We start from the raw sequence: 12185 nt of genomic DNA on the forward strand, positions 1-12185 counted from the left end.
AAAAAAAGCTTTACCTTCTTCTAAGGTATAAAGTCGGTCTCTGTCAACAAGTACAGGTGTTTATACACTGACACAGCCCCTGTGTAAATGAGATCAGGCCTTTATACACTGACACAGCATCTCTGTCAACAAATACAGGTGTTTATACACTGACACAGCATCTCTGTCAACAAATACAGGTGTTTATACACTGACACAGCATCTCTGTCAACAAATACAGGTGTTTATACACTGACACAGCATCTCTGTCAACAAATACAGGTGTTTATACACTGACACAGCATCTCTGTCAACAAATACAGGTGTTTATTTGTACGCCTTTGAACAAATGACAAACAGTATTGCACAGAAACGTCTGGGGTGGTTTAAAATTGACACAAAGCTGCATTTTATCACCAAATGGTCTCAAATTGTAGGTCTGATCACTGTGGACTAGAGCATTTTTGCAATATGTGTGGAACTTTCCTATTTATGGAGGTATGCAGCCTCAAAGCTAGCTGGTTTTTGCTGTGCAGTCAAATCAACTGTATTGAACAGAATGGTATATAACTGCCAGTTTACTAATAATGAAAGAAATCCCCCAAACAGGCAAAAGTGGGTTTAAATTGAAGATCACAACTTCTAGTTTACATTAAACCTGACTATGTGGCTAAGAAATGTGGAGATATTGAGAAACTGGGAGGAAACCATTGACATATTCAGCTATTTTTCTATAACTGCCAGTTTACTACTAATGAATGAAAAATACAAAAAATCACCAAAACAGCCAAAACTGGGCTCAAATTGAACATCTCATCCTCTAGACAGCTTTATTTCTGCAGCGGCAGAAATAAAGCTATCAAAGGTGACGAGCAGGTATGTACCCTATGTGTACTGACACACAGGAGAGCATAGGGGCCTCAGAAGAGCAGGCAATTAATATCGGCGGCTGTGTAGGGCAGGCTCGCTTCAAAAAATGGAAGGCTAATCGCGCTTGGCTAAAGGCTAATCCCAGCGGTTCAGTCATTTGCTCGGTTTGTTCAGCAATTCGTGATCTGGGAACCCATATAAAAGAACGACCTGGAATTGACCAGGCCTTTATGAATGGCACAACTGCAACATCAGCCAAAAAACTAAATGACAAAATAAGTGAACACGGTAAATGCAAGTCTCATATGAAATGTGAACACATAGCGCAAGCCAGACAAAAGCAGGCCATAGAGAAAGCTGCTGAAAACAGCACTGCAGTGATCGGAAAAAACGACGAGCATAATGATAACAGCCTACATGATTTGTAAAGAAAACGTTTAAGATGCATCCAAACATTTTGCAGCTACAGCAGCTTAATGGATTGGATACTGGGAACATGCTGCATTCCGACCATGCAGGTTGTAATATGCTCTCGTTTGTAGCAGACAAAATGGCTGCACAACTTGCAAAGTATGTAATTGATTATTATTATTATTATTTATTTCTTAGCAGACACCCTTATCCAGGGCAACTTACAATTGTTACAACATATCACATTATTTTTACATACAATTATATTATTTTAGGCAACTATTTTTTTAACATTGTGCCGCTAAAGTCGGGGACAGGTGCTGGCATTGCAGATGAGTTGCTTTCCAGCCTCAATCAGTATGGCATCACTGCAGACATACTTCGAGAGCGTCTGCTGGGTTTTGCAACTGATGGAGCAGCATCGATGCTGGGGAAATACAAAGGGGCAGCATCAATTCTGCGAGAACAGATCAACAACAATCTAATCGAGATTCACTGCATGAACCACAAACTGGAGCTTGCTGTTCATGACGCTGTTCGAACAGTAAAGGAAGCAAGTCATTTTCAGCTATTAATCGATTCACTGTATTCATTTTTTTCACTAAGTCCCAAGAACCAGAGGCAACTTGAAGCTGTGGCTGCTGAGCTCTGTGTACATATACACAAGGTTGGTCGAGTTTCTGACGTCCGTTGGCCGTCATCTTCCTGCACATCGGTGACTGCTTTATGGGAAAGTTACCCTGCCCTTGTTACATTTTTTAGAAATGGTTCAACAGACATCTCACGTTCTTCACAGGACAAAGCAGAATGTGGTGGTCTACTGGGGAAGATGACAAACTGGCTGTTTGTAATGGAAGTAGCAACAATGAAAGATGCACTCGAGACGCTAAAAGCGCTATCCCTGTTTCTTCAAAATAGGAATTCCACTGTCATCACTGTCAAGCCGGAGACTGATGTTGCATTAAAAGCTCTACGTGCTATGAAGGACAGAGATTGAATAAATACCAGCACAATGAACAACGAGTTCTCAAGAGCCGGTGCATTTAAAGGGGTTCCAATCACACAGCCATCTGACGCTCAACAAATGAAATACAGAGGTTTCCGCACGCAGTTCATACAAGCTTTATTTGACAACATCGAAAGAAGATTTGATGATAAAGGGGTCCTGGAGGAGGCAGCCGTACTCAACCCCACATCATGGCCTGTAGAAGAGGATGCAAGAATTTTGTTTGGGGACGATAAAGTTATGAATCTGTGCAAAACTTTAAAATTCAACGTTTCACGACCTCTAACTATAAAGGAATTCAGAGAGCACAAAGATACTCAGCGCATGGGGGATAACCTGAACAAACTGGTAACCACAGTAGGTGTAATTCCTGTGGTCCACTGCTGAATGTGAACGTGGCTTTAGTGTGATGAACCTTATTCTGACCGACCAGAGAAGCCGAATGCATGTAAGCACACTGAACAGCATGCTGTTTGTTTCAATTAACGGCCCCAACATTGACACTTTCCAAGCTGAGAAATATGCAGAGTTTAAAGGATTAAAGAGGGACACCCACTCTGCAGAGGACAAACCAACAGGAAAGAAAAGAAACGAGAAAACGATTGCCCACCATACCAAACTGTTTTCTTAGACCGATCCAGCCACATCTTGGTGATATCGGTGAGTTTAAAACATTTAACTTATCTTACTTATGTTAATTAAAATGTAAAACGAAAATGAAAAATGATATATAAATAAATGGTGTGCATTTACAACTTCATGTCACCAGGAGTCTCCAAATCAGTTAATGTTTGTTACTGGAAATATAGTAGCTGTGTGAAATATTAACCCTTTGCAGTTCATTTATTAAGTGCGTGTCAGGTCCAATTTATTTTCACACACGCAGTTTATTTTAGACGCGCTGTTTAAAAGTATTTTTTTTCACAGTAAAACAGGTTTAAAAGACACTTCAAAACAACAGGACACTCAGTACTGCATCTCCAGCAAACACCTCAGTAATGCGATCCAAGTCATTATTTTATTACTATAACATCTCAAAAAGCTCTGCAAATGTCTGTGATATTCTCTGAGCGCTGGATGCGGAAGCAGCTATCTTGTTTGTGTATGTCCGTGTTATCTATGTAGTGTCGGGTCTATCAGTATTCATGAGATACACCCACTATTTTTTTTTTTTCCGGCTTCTCTCGGCTCCTATCGGTCTCACTCGGCCATTGAATAGTTTTCTCGGCTTTTTCCGGAGAAAAAAGACTAGAGACCTGTTTTTTGTGTCTTTTTGATGATGTCGGACAGGGTCCGACATTGGACCGGAAAGGGAAAATTGCGATGTCAGACCAGGTCCGACATAGGACCGCAAAGGGTTAAGGTAATCCAATCAGAAATGCTAATGACATATTTCAGGTATATAAAGGCTTAAGTTCTTAGTGTATCCACCTGAGGCAATCGTGGCCAGTAGTCGTGCGCAAAATTATACAAATCGAGCAAAAACTTCACAGAAAAAAAACTATATGAAAAGTGCATTCTTAAAGGCGGTGGCTAAGCTGAAAATTAGTGGTTCCCATTAGTGTATGTGTTTTAAAAACATTTAGAACGTCCCTCATACAATGAATTCAGGTATGAATGACAGCCTTTAGTAGACTCAATTCAATATCCATCCACATTATTGTATTTTAGCACCATTGCAGTCACGATTACAATTACAGTTATAAGGTTTAATTACAAACATCATGAAATAATGAGAGTAATTATTCCCAGTGTCACTCCTGGAGGTTGGCCAGACGTCTCTGTGAAAGCTTTTGTATCTTGCTCTTCTCGTTGAATATCTTCACTTTGACAGTTGTCCAATCATGCCTTATATTTGAGTGCTGGAACAAAAAATCCTCCATCTCTTTTTTACCTATAATACAAAATGGAGTGAGGTAACCAGTGGTGTACCACAGGGATCAGTATTAGGCCCTCTGCTATTCCTAATCTACATTAATGATTTAGATTCTGGTATAGTAAGCAAACGTGTTAAATTTGCAGACGACACAAAAATAGGAGGAGTGGCAAACAATGTTGCAGCAGCAAAGGTCATTCAAAATGATCTAGACAGCATTCAGAACTGGGCAGACACATGGCAAATGACATTTAATAGAGAAAAGTGTAAAGTTTTGCATGCAGGCAATAAAAATGTGCATTATAAATATCATATGGGAGATACTGAAATTGAAGAAGGGAACTATGAAAAAGACCTAGGAGTTTATGTTGACTCAGAAAGCTATAAAAAAGGCCAACAAGATGCTCGGATATATTGTGAGAAGTGTTGAATTTAAATCAAGGGTAGTAATGTTAAAACTTTACAATGCATTAGTAAGACCTCACCTAGAATATTGTGTTCAGTTCTGGTCACCTCGTTACAAAAAGGATATTGCTGCTCTAGAAAGAGTACAAAGAATAGCAACCAGAATTATCCTGGGTTTAAAAGGCATGTCGAATGCAGACAGGCTAAAAGAATTGAATCTATTCAGTCTTGAACAAAGAAGACTACGCGGCGATCTGATTCAAACATTCAAAATCCTAAAAGATATAGACAATGTCGACCCAGGGGACTTTTTTGACCTGAAAAAAGAAACAAGGACCAGGGGTCACACATGGAGATTAGATAAAGGGGCATTCAGAACAGAAAATAGGAGGCACTTTTTTACACAGAGAATTGTGAGGGTCTGGAACCAACTCCCCAGTAATGTTGTTGAAGCTGACACCCTGGGATCCTTTAAGAAGCTGCTTGATGAGATTTTGTGATCAATAAGCTACTAACAATCAAACGAGCAAGATGGGCTGAATGGCCTCCTCTCGTTTGTAAACTTTCTTATGTTCTTATGTTTTTATATTAATATAGGTTAATCTATTGAAATACATGGATAGACCTAAAGAATACTACTGTGCGTCATAGAAAAAAAATCTTGTAATACCCAAATGGTAATATTTTCGCTGGGCTCTGAACGATGGTATTATCACTTCAACACATCAGCTTGAGCTCAAAGTGTGGCTTGTGCAGAGCTGGCATTTCAGTCTATCCACCACGCAGACCCGAAAGGGAAGACACATATTGTTCAGACTCAAATCCATATATTACAATAAACAATAGCTGGTTTAGTGTGTATTACCAGGGGTAATACCATCTGAATGGTTCCTGTCCCCAAAACTCTCTCCCCAAAACCTCTCTATGGTATTATTCCCTGGTAGTACACACTGAACCAGCCATTATTCCAGTTGTTAAATGATACAATAATTAACATTTTATATAAAAAAAAAAAAAAAAAAACAACAAACAAAAACACAATAACATTTACAGACTAGCCATAATCCCTGGACTGTTCCATTATACAAAGGTGTTTGCTTTACATAAAAAAGTAGCCGCATGTAAGAAACAGGGCATATTTATGATGGTCTTTACACAAATACAGTTTGCACCATATACAGTATATCTGTGTATTTACAAGTAGTCTCAGGCCGATTGGTTTGGTGCAAATTCTGGGGTGAATCAGTTTGTTTTGGATGTTTCATTTATGCCTGCAAATGAACTGAACCGTACTTCAGCATGCACCAAACGACCATTTGTGAAAGGGCTTTTAAAAGACTCAAAAGTACTGTATGCCTAAATTATTGTTTGTTACTAGCAATATTAACACATTGTTTTCTTCACAAAAAAAGGATGTAAATCCCATTTTGATGCAAATACCTTGATAAATCTGACTGAAGGCAAAGATACTGGTACCCAATAAAGTACAGGTGTGTGGATTTGTGTTAATCTGCATATTTGAAAACCAGTTGAATATTTTATATAAAAAATTACACTGCAATATAATTATATGATAATCGTGGTATTTTTTCTGATAGTTATCATACCATGAGAATTTCTTAGCATCCCACCTCTACATCTGACCCTATGTCACACCTACGTCAAACTTATCCAATTGTCAGGAAAATTCATATGGATACCCAAACACCCCACCCCCAATAAAGAAACTAAAAATATAGTAAAATGCCAAAGGATTATGCTATTGGGGGCGGGGAGTGTTTACTTTGAACGGACTCAGACAGAATGTATAAGAAAACTAAATATTCAATATATGTATGGCACCATTACAATCATTACAATCTCACCTGGCATTTGTTTTCTGCTTTCACCTTGTAAGGCTTGAAATAGATAAGCACTTGGTCTTCATCTACTTTGGCCCATCTTGTATACTTTCATCCTGCACAAGATAACAAATACAATTATGAAGTTACTTCATCAGTGGCGGACTGTAGCAAGATTGATTGATGTAGCAATCTCTGTGTCCTCCAGTTTGAAAGATCCACTTGCACACAATAGTGGGCTATATAACTTGATTTCATTAGTATGCTTAGCAATCCCCGGAACAATGAGACCATATAGAAAAAACAATACTTTAATCTGCATTTTCATCATATAACTCTATACATTAAATTAATTTATGAAGTTAATATTTTTTATATATAAATGTATGAAAAATAAATTTGGTTCAAGTACATGTATTGGGGGTTGTTTTAAAACAAAATCTGACAGGGGATATTATATTATTTCTACCATTTTCCCTGCACCTGGAATCTGTGTCTATTTCACAAACACCAAAGTTGGGATTCATTTAAAACAATAAAATCACCAGTTTGTTTTATTGTTAAATAAAAAAATAAAAAAAAAATAGTAAATGGGGAAAACTGACTTGGCTTAGTGGCTGCCATGGTTTTATAATTGACATATAAATTAAATCAATGTCTACATAAGACATATTAAAAAGTGGATGAGTAAAGGTCTCCACACACCAGACACAAAGTGATTTTTTAATTGGCAACGACTCCCGACGAGACCTTTCGCAGCGACATGACCACACAAACCAGCAGCGATAGGTTTGAAAATTGCCAGATCTATACAACTGTTCAAAATTGCTATTGACAGAACTATGATCAAGACTGGTACTACTTATCAACATGATGTGGAAATTATGAGTGTCTTCTCTGATGGTATTTCAACACATATGGCAATAAATCACACATACCAGGCTTATCCAGTTCTTTCGAAATGGACTCCCATATATTCCCTTTCAAATCTGTATCTTTATAATTGTGATGGCCTTTGTCATAAAGCTCTGGGTAGTTTTTCAACGACAAGTATTTTTCCTCCGTCATTTTGGAAACTGCTTCACCCTGCTGGACCACGTGCATTGAAGCTGTTCTCCGATTGCTCAATGCCCTAGTTGACGTGCGTCAAATCGCAAAAAATCGGATTCAATCCTATTTATTTCTCGTCAGTCCAGTGCTGCCCTGGTACCGTTCCTGCGTAGCTTGTCGTGTGAAAGATACTTATCAAAAGTATAGGTTCTATTCATTTTGACGCATCACTGCACAGTTTCGCTTGTCGCATTGCATCTTAAGTGCCCGAAATGCCTTATAAATGCATATGCACAACAGTATCTCTTTCATACTGACCGGAAATTTCAGTTTTTCACCACCACCATCCCTGTACTGTAACAATCGTCCGCTAACAACACCTTTTGGATTTTCTTTTCCACTGTCCCCTTAATTGACCTGGCTGTGTGGCATGGAGCATTGTCCTGCTGGAAAAACCAATCCTCAGAGTTGGGGAACATTGTCAGAGCAGAAGGAAGCAAGTTTTCTTCCAGGACAACCTTGTACTTGGCTTGATTCATGCGTCCTTCACAAAGACAAATCTGCCCGATTCCAGCCTTGCTGAAGCACCCCCAGATGAGTCCAATTTTCAGCTTTGCCCAACACCTGGTCGTCTAATGGTTAGACGGAGACCTGGAGAGGCCTACAAGCCACAGTGTCTCGCACCCACTGTGAAATGTGGTGGAGGATCGGTGATGATCTGGGGGTGCTTCAGCAAGGCTGGAATCGGGTAGCTTTGGCATGAAGCAAGCCAAGTACAAGGTTGTCCTGGAAGAAAACTTGCTTCCTTCTGCTCTGACAATGTTCCCCAACTCTGAGGATTGGTTTTTCCAGCAGGACAATGCTCCATGCCACACAGCCAGGTCAATCAAGGTGTGGATGGAGGACCACCAGATCAAGACCCTGTCATGGCCAGCCCAATCTCCAGACCTGAACCCCATTGAAAACCTCTGGAATGTGATCAAGAGGAAGATGGATGGTCACAAGCCATCAAACAAAGCCGAGCTGCTTGAATTTTTGCGCCAGGAGTGGCATAAAGTCACCCAACATCAATGTGAAAGACTGGTGGAGAGCATGCCAAGACGCATGAAAGCTATGCTTGAAAATCAGGGTTATTCCACCAAATATTGATTTCTGAACTCTTCCTAAGTTAAAACATTAGTATTGTGGTGTTTTAAAAATGAATATGAACTTATTTTCTTTGCATTATTCGAGGTCTGACAACACTGCATCTTTTTTGTTATTTTGACCAGTTGTCATTTTCTGCAAATAAATGCTCTAAATGACAATATTTTTATTTGGAATTTGGGAGAAATGTTGTCAGTAGTTTATAGAATAAAACAAAAATGTTCATTTTACCCAAACACATACCTATAAATAGTAAAACCAGAGAAACTGATAATTTTGCAGTGGTCTCTTAATTTTTTCCAGAGCTGTATATATTTTTCAAACAAGCGCAAGGTGGTGGTGCAAGCTCTGTCTCACAGTGAGGAGAAAAATTAGGCACTATTATCTTGTGGATTCTGAGATGTTAGTAAAGGTTCCGAAATAATTGTATTTTATCTTGCTCTTAATTGTATTAATACTTGTACTGTGATTCTTGAAATGTATTTTTGTTTACGACTGTAAGTCGCCCTGGATAAGGGCGTCTGCTAAGAAATAATAATAATGACACAGATAATGACCCTTGTCCAACAGAATGTTATAATACAGTAGTGTACCAAATTTGAAGATATCGCAAAGCATGTGTCAACTATCATTGGTAATGGTTCTTAATTTCTAATGAACAAATAAGAAACCTTACCTTATCATTAAGCATTGGAAAAATGAAGGATTCTGTGCTTGACATGGGATGCTGTGCTTGACATTGCATTTTAGATCACAAGGACTTAAAATGCAAATCAAAAGAAATGAATTCTCACAGTAAAAAAAAAAAAAGTGATTTTTTTTATAGGAAGAGAATAAAGAACAGCCAAAAAAAAAAAACCTTAGTCTTGGGGGACCATCCCACTAAAAAACGCTTCGTCCTAAAAGGGTTCAATTCAAATATCACTACTTTTATAACTTATCAGCCTGTGATGCAACTCATGTCTTGGCAAAGTACTGAATTATTTATTAAGAAACAAAATAAAGCACACATAAAAAATAGAAGAATATGAAGCCAATATCTCAAAGCGTTTGGTCTTTATTTTCCAGAAACGAACGTCGCATGACCGCAATTTGGCAGCCATCTTAGGTCACAGATCAACGTGACCAGTAGTTAGATTTTTCTAGAGGAGTTTCCACAATGCAGAGAATATAAATTCAACATTGCGATCAGTTCAGAAGATCAAAGCAGTTATAGGTGTGATGAGGCTGGTAATGTCTGCAGATTTACAAAAAACATACAAGCTTCCCTCACGTGGATGCTTAAAGAAAAGCCATTTAAATGTCATATCAAGATGCCACCCAACACTGAAAATATTAACTGGCTGACGTGGACATAGACCTTTGGGAGACAGTCCCCATAATGTGACATTCAACAGTATATTGTAGCGCCCTTTCTGATTTAACATGAAATCACCTTGTGGGGACATATTATATGTCTCCCAAAGGTAGAGACTTATCAAAAACAATATTTCTCTCCAGTAGCGACAGGCTCCGAGACTGATAATTAATGGAGTGACTTGTGGAGATATACACTGCTGTGAAAAAGTCTTAGACATTTTGCACAATTTTATTTCTTTTTTCTGGAGGGGGGGGGGGGGGCGGGTTATACTACCATAGAATCAACCTGATTTAATACTACCATGTCATGTATACATTTTATATCAAATAAAAATACATCCCCCCCCCCCCCCCGTTGAGAACCATACCTACAGTGAAACATGGAGGAGGCTCGGTTATGTTTTGGGGCTGCTTTGCTGCGCCTGGCACAGGGTGCCTTGAATCTGTGCAGGGCACAATGAAATCTCAAGACTATCAAGGCATTCTGGAGCGAAACATACTGCCCAGTGTCAGAAAGCTCTGTCTCAGTCGCAGGTCATGGGTCCTCCAACAGGATAATGACCCAAAACACACAGCTAAAAGCACCCAAGAATAGATAAGAACAAAACATTGGACTATTCTGAAGTGGCCTTCTATGAGTCCTGATCTGAATCCTATCAAACATCTATGGAAAGAGCTGGATAAATGTGATGGGTTAGCTACTACAACACTTCATATTAGCTGCTCAAGTATAGTTTATTTTGAGATATTGTAACTCGAGAATGTGTCTAAGACTTTTGCACAGCAATGTACATTTGGTGGCTTTTGTCTGCATTAGAGATGAACACACAAGTAAATGCCTCAAACTGTATCTACCTGGGTTGTTTAGGCAGCAACTTTCAAGCCAATCCAGCTGTCCCTTGTTCTGAATGTCTTCTGGTTGTCCATCATTGTGAGGCCCTTCCTGTCCTCCTTCAGTTGTGAACATACCTCTTGTTACTTTAGTCCCGATCCCATTGAGGGGATTCTCTATCTCAGCCACCCCTTGAAGTCTCCCACCTAGCTGGCCCCTGTCTGAATAAGACTCTTGTTCCGAAGTTTCTGAAAGAAGAGAATCACATGCACGGTAACAGTAGATGTGAAACACATGAAATCACTTTGTAGGGGCATGTTATATGTCTCCCAAAGGTAGAGAGAGTCCCCATAATGTGATATTCAGCAGTATATAGTGAAGTACTTCCTGATTTAATTACCATATTCCAAGAGTGGGGAAGGATCCAAGGGTTTCTGCCCATCCATTTTCTCAGCCATCTCTTGGTTCTCTGCCATCTTGAGTCCTTCAACCATGAGTAATGTGGCATGGACCTTAAGAAAAAAATAAATAATAATAATAATAATAATAATAATAATAATAATTGACCACTACACTGCCTGTGCACCAACATGGATTTGTGGTTTGCGGATAACATTTACATTTTTATATGGACATATACATGTAAACAAAAGTTGCAGTTTTGACAGTTAACTACCATATTCCTTCATTTTAAGATGCACTTTAACCATTATTTTGCTTCTCAAAAATATCCTGCGTCTTAAATTAGAGTACAGTAGTGATGTGTGTATTAAAAATCACCAACAAAAGACGCGACTACCCGAGTACATAAACAGCAAAGTGACTGACTGACGAGAAAAGGCGAACAAAGACGTCCCTGCCCGATCTCGAATCATCCATGACATGCAGGCAGCCATTTTCAAAGAAGCATCATTAGCTTCCTGAGGAATTTAAAAAGATATGTTTTTACTACTTCAGTGTTTCTAACAAATGTTTCTGATCAGACCCCCATAATTTTCGACATGCCAAGCAATACCACAGTTCACAAATTGGGAGAAAAACAGGTGTGAGTAATGATGACTGGAAATGGGAAGCAGCACATAACTGTATGCTGTGTGTGATAGCAAACAACTGCAAACTGCCTCCATATCAATCAATCAATCAATCAATCAATCTTTAGTTTTGTATAGCGCTTTACATGATAAAAAACACATACAAATATATATATATATATATATATATACAGACGTGCTCAAATTTGTTGGTACCCTTACAGCTCATTGAAATAATGCTTCATTCCTCCTGAAAAGTGATGAAATTAAAAGCTATTTTATCATGTATACTTGCATGCCTTTGGTATGTCATAGAATAAAGCAAAGAAGCTGTGAAAAGAGATGAATTATTGCTTATTCTACAAAGATATTCTAAAAT

The sequence above is a fragment of the Acipenser ruthenus genome, unplaced genomic scaffold (assembly GCF_902713425.1).
Source record: "Acipenser ruthenus unplaced genomic scaffold, fAciRut3.2 maternal haplotype, whole genome shotgun sequence".
In the NCBI taxonomy this organism is placed as follows: domain Eukaryota; kingdom Metazoa; phylum Chordata; class Actinopteri; order Acipenseriformes; family Acipenseridae; genus Acipenser; species Acipenser ruthenus.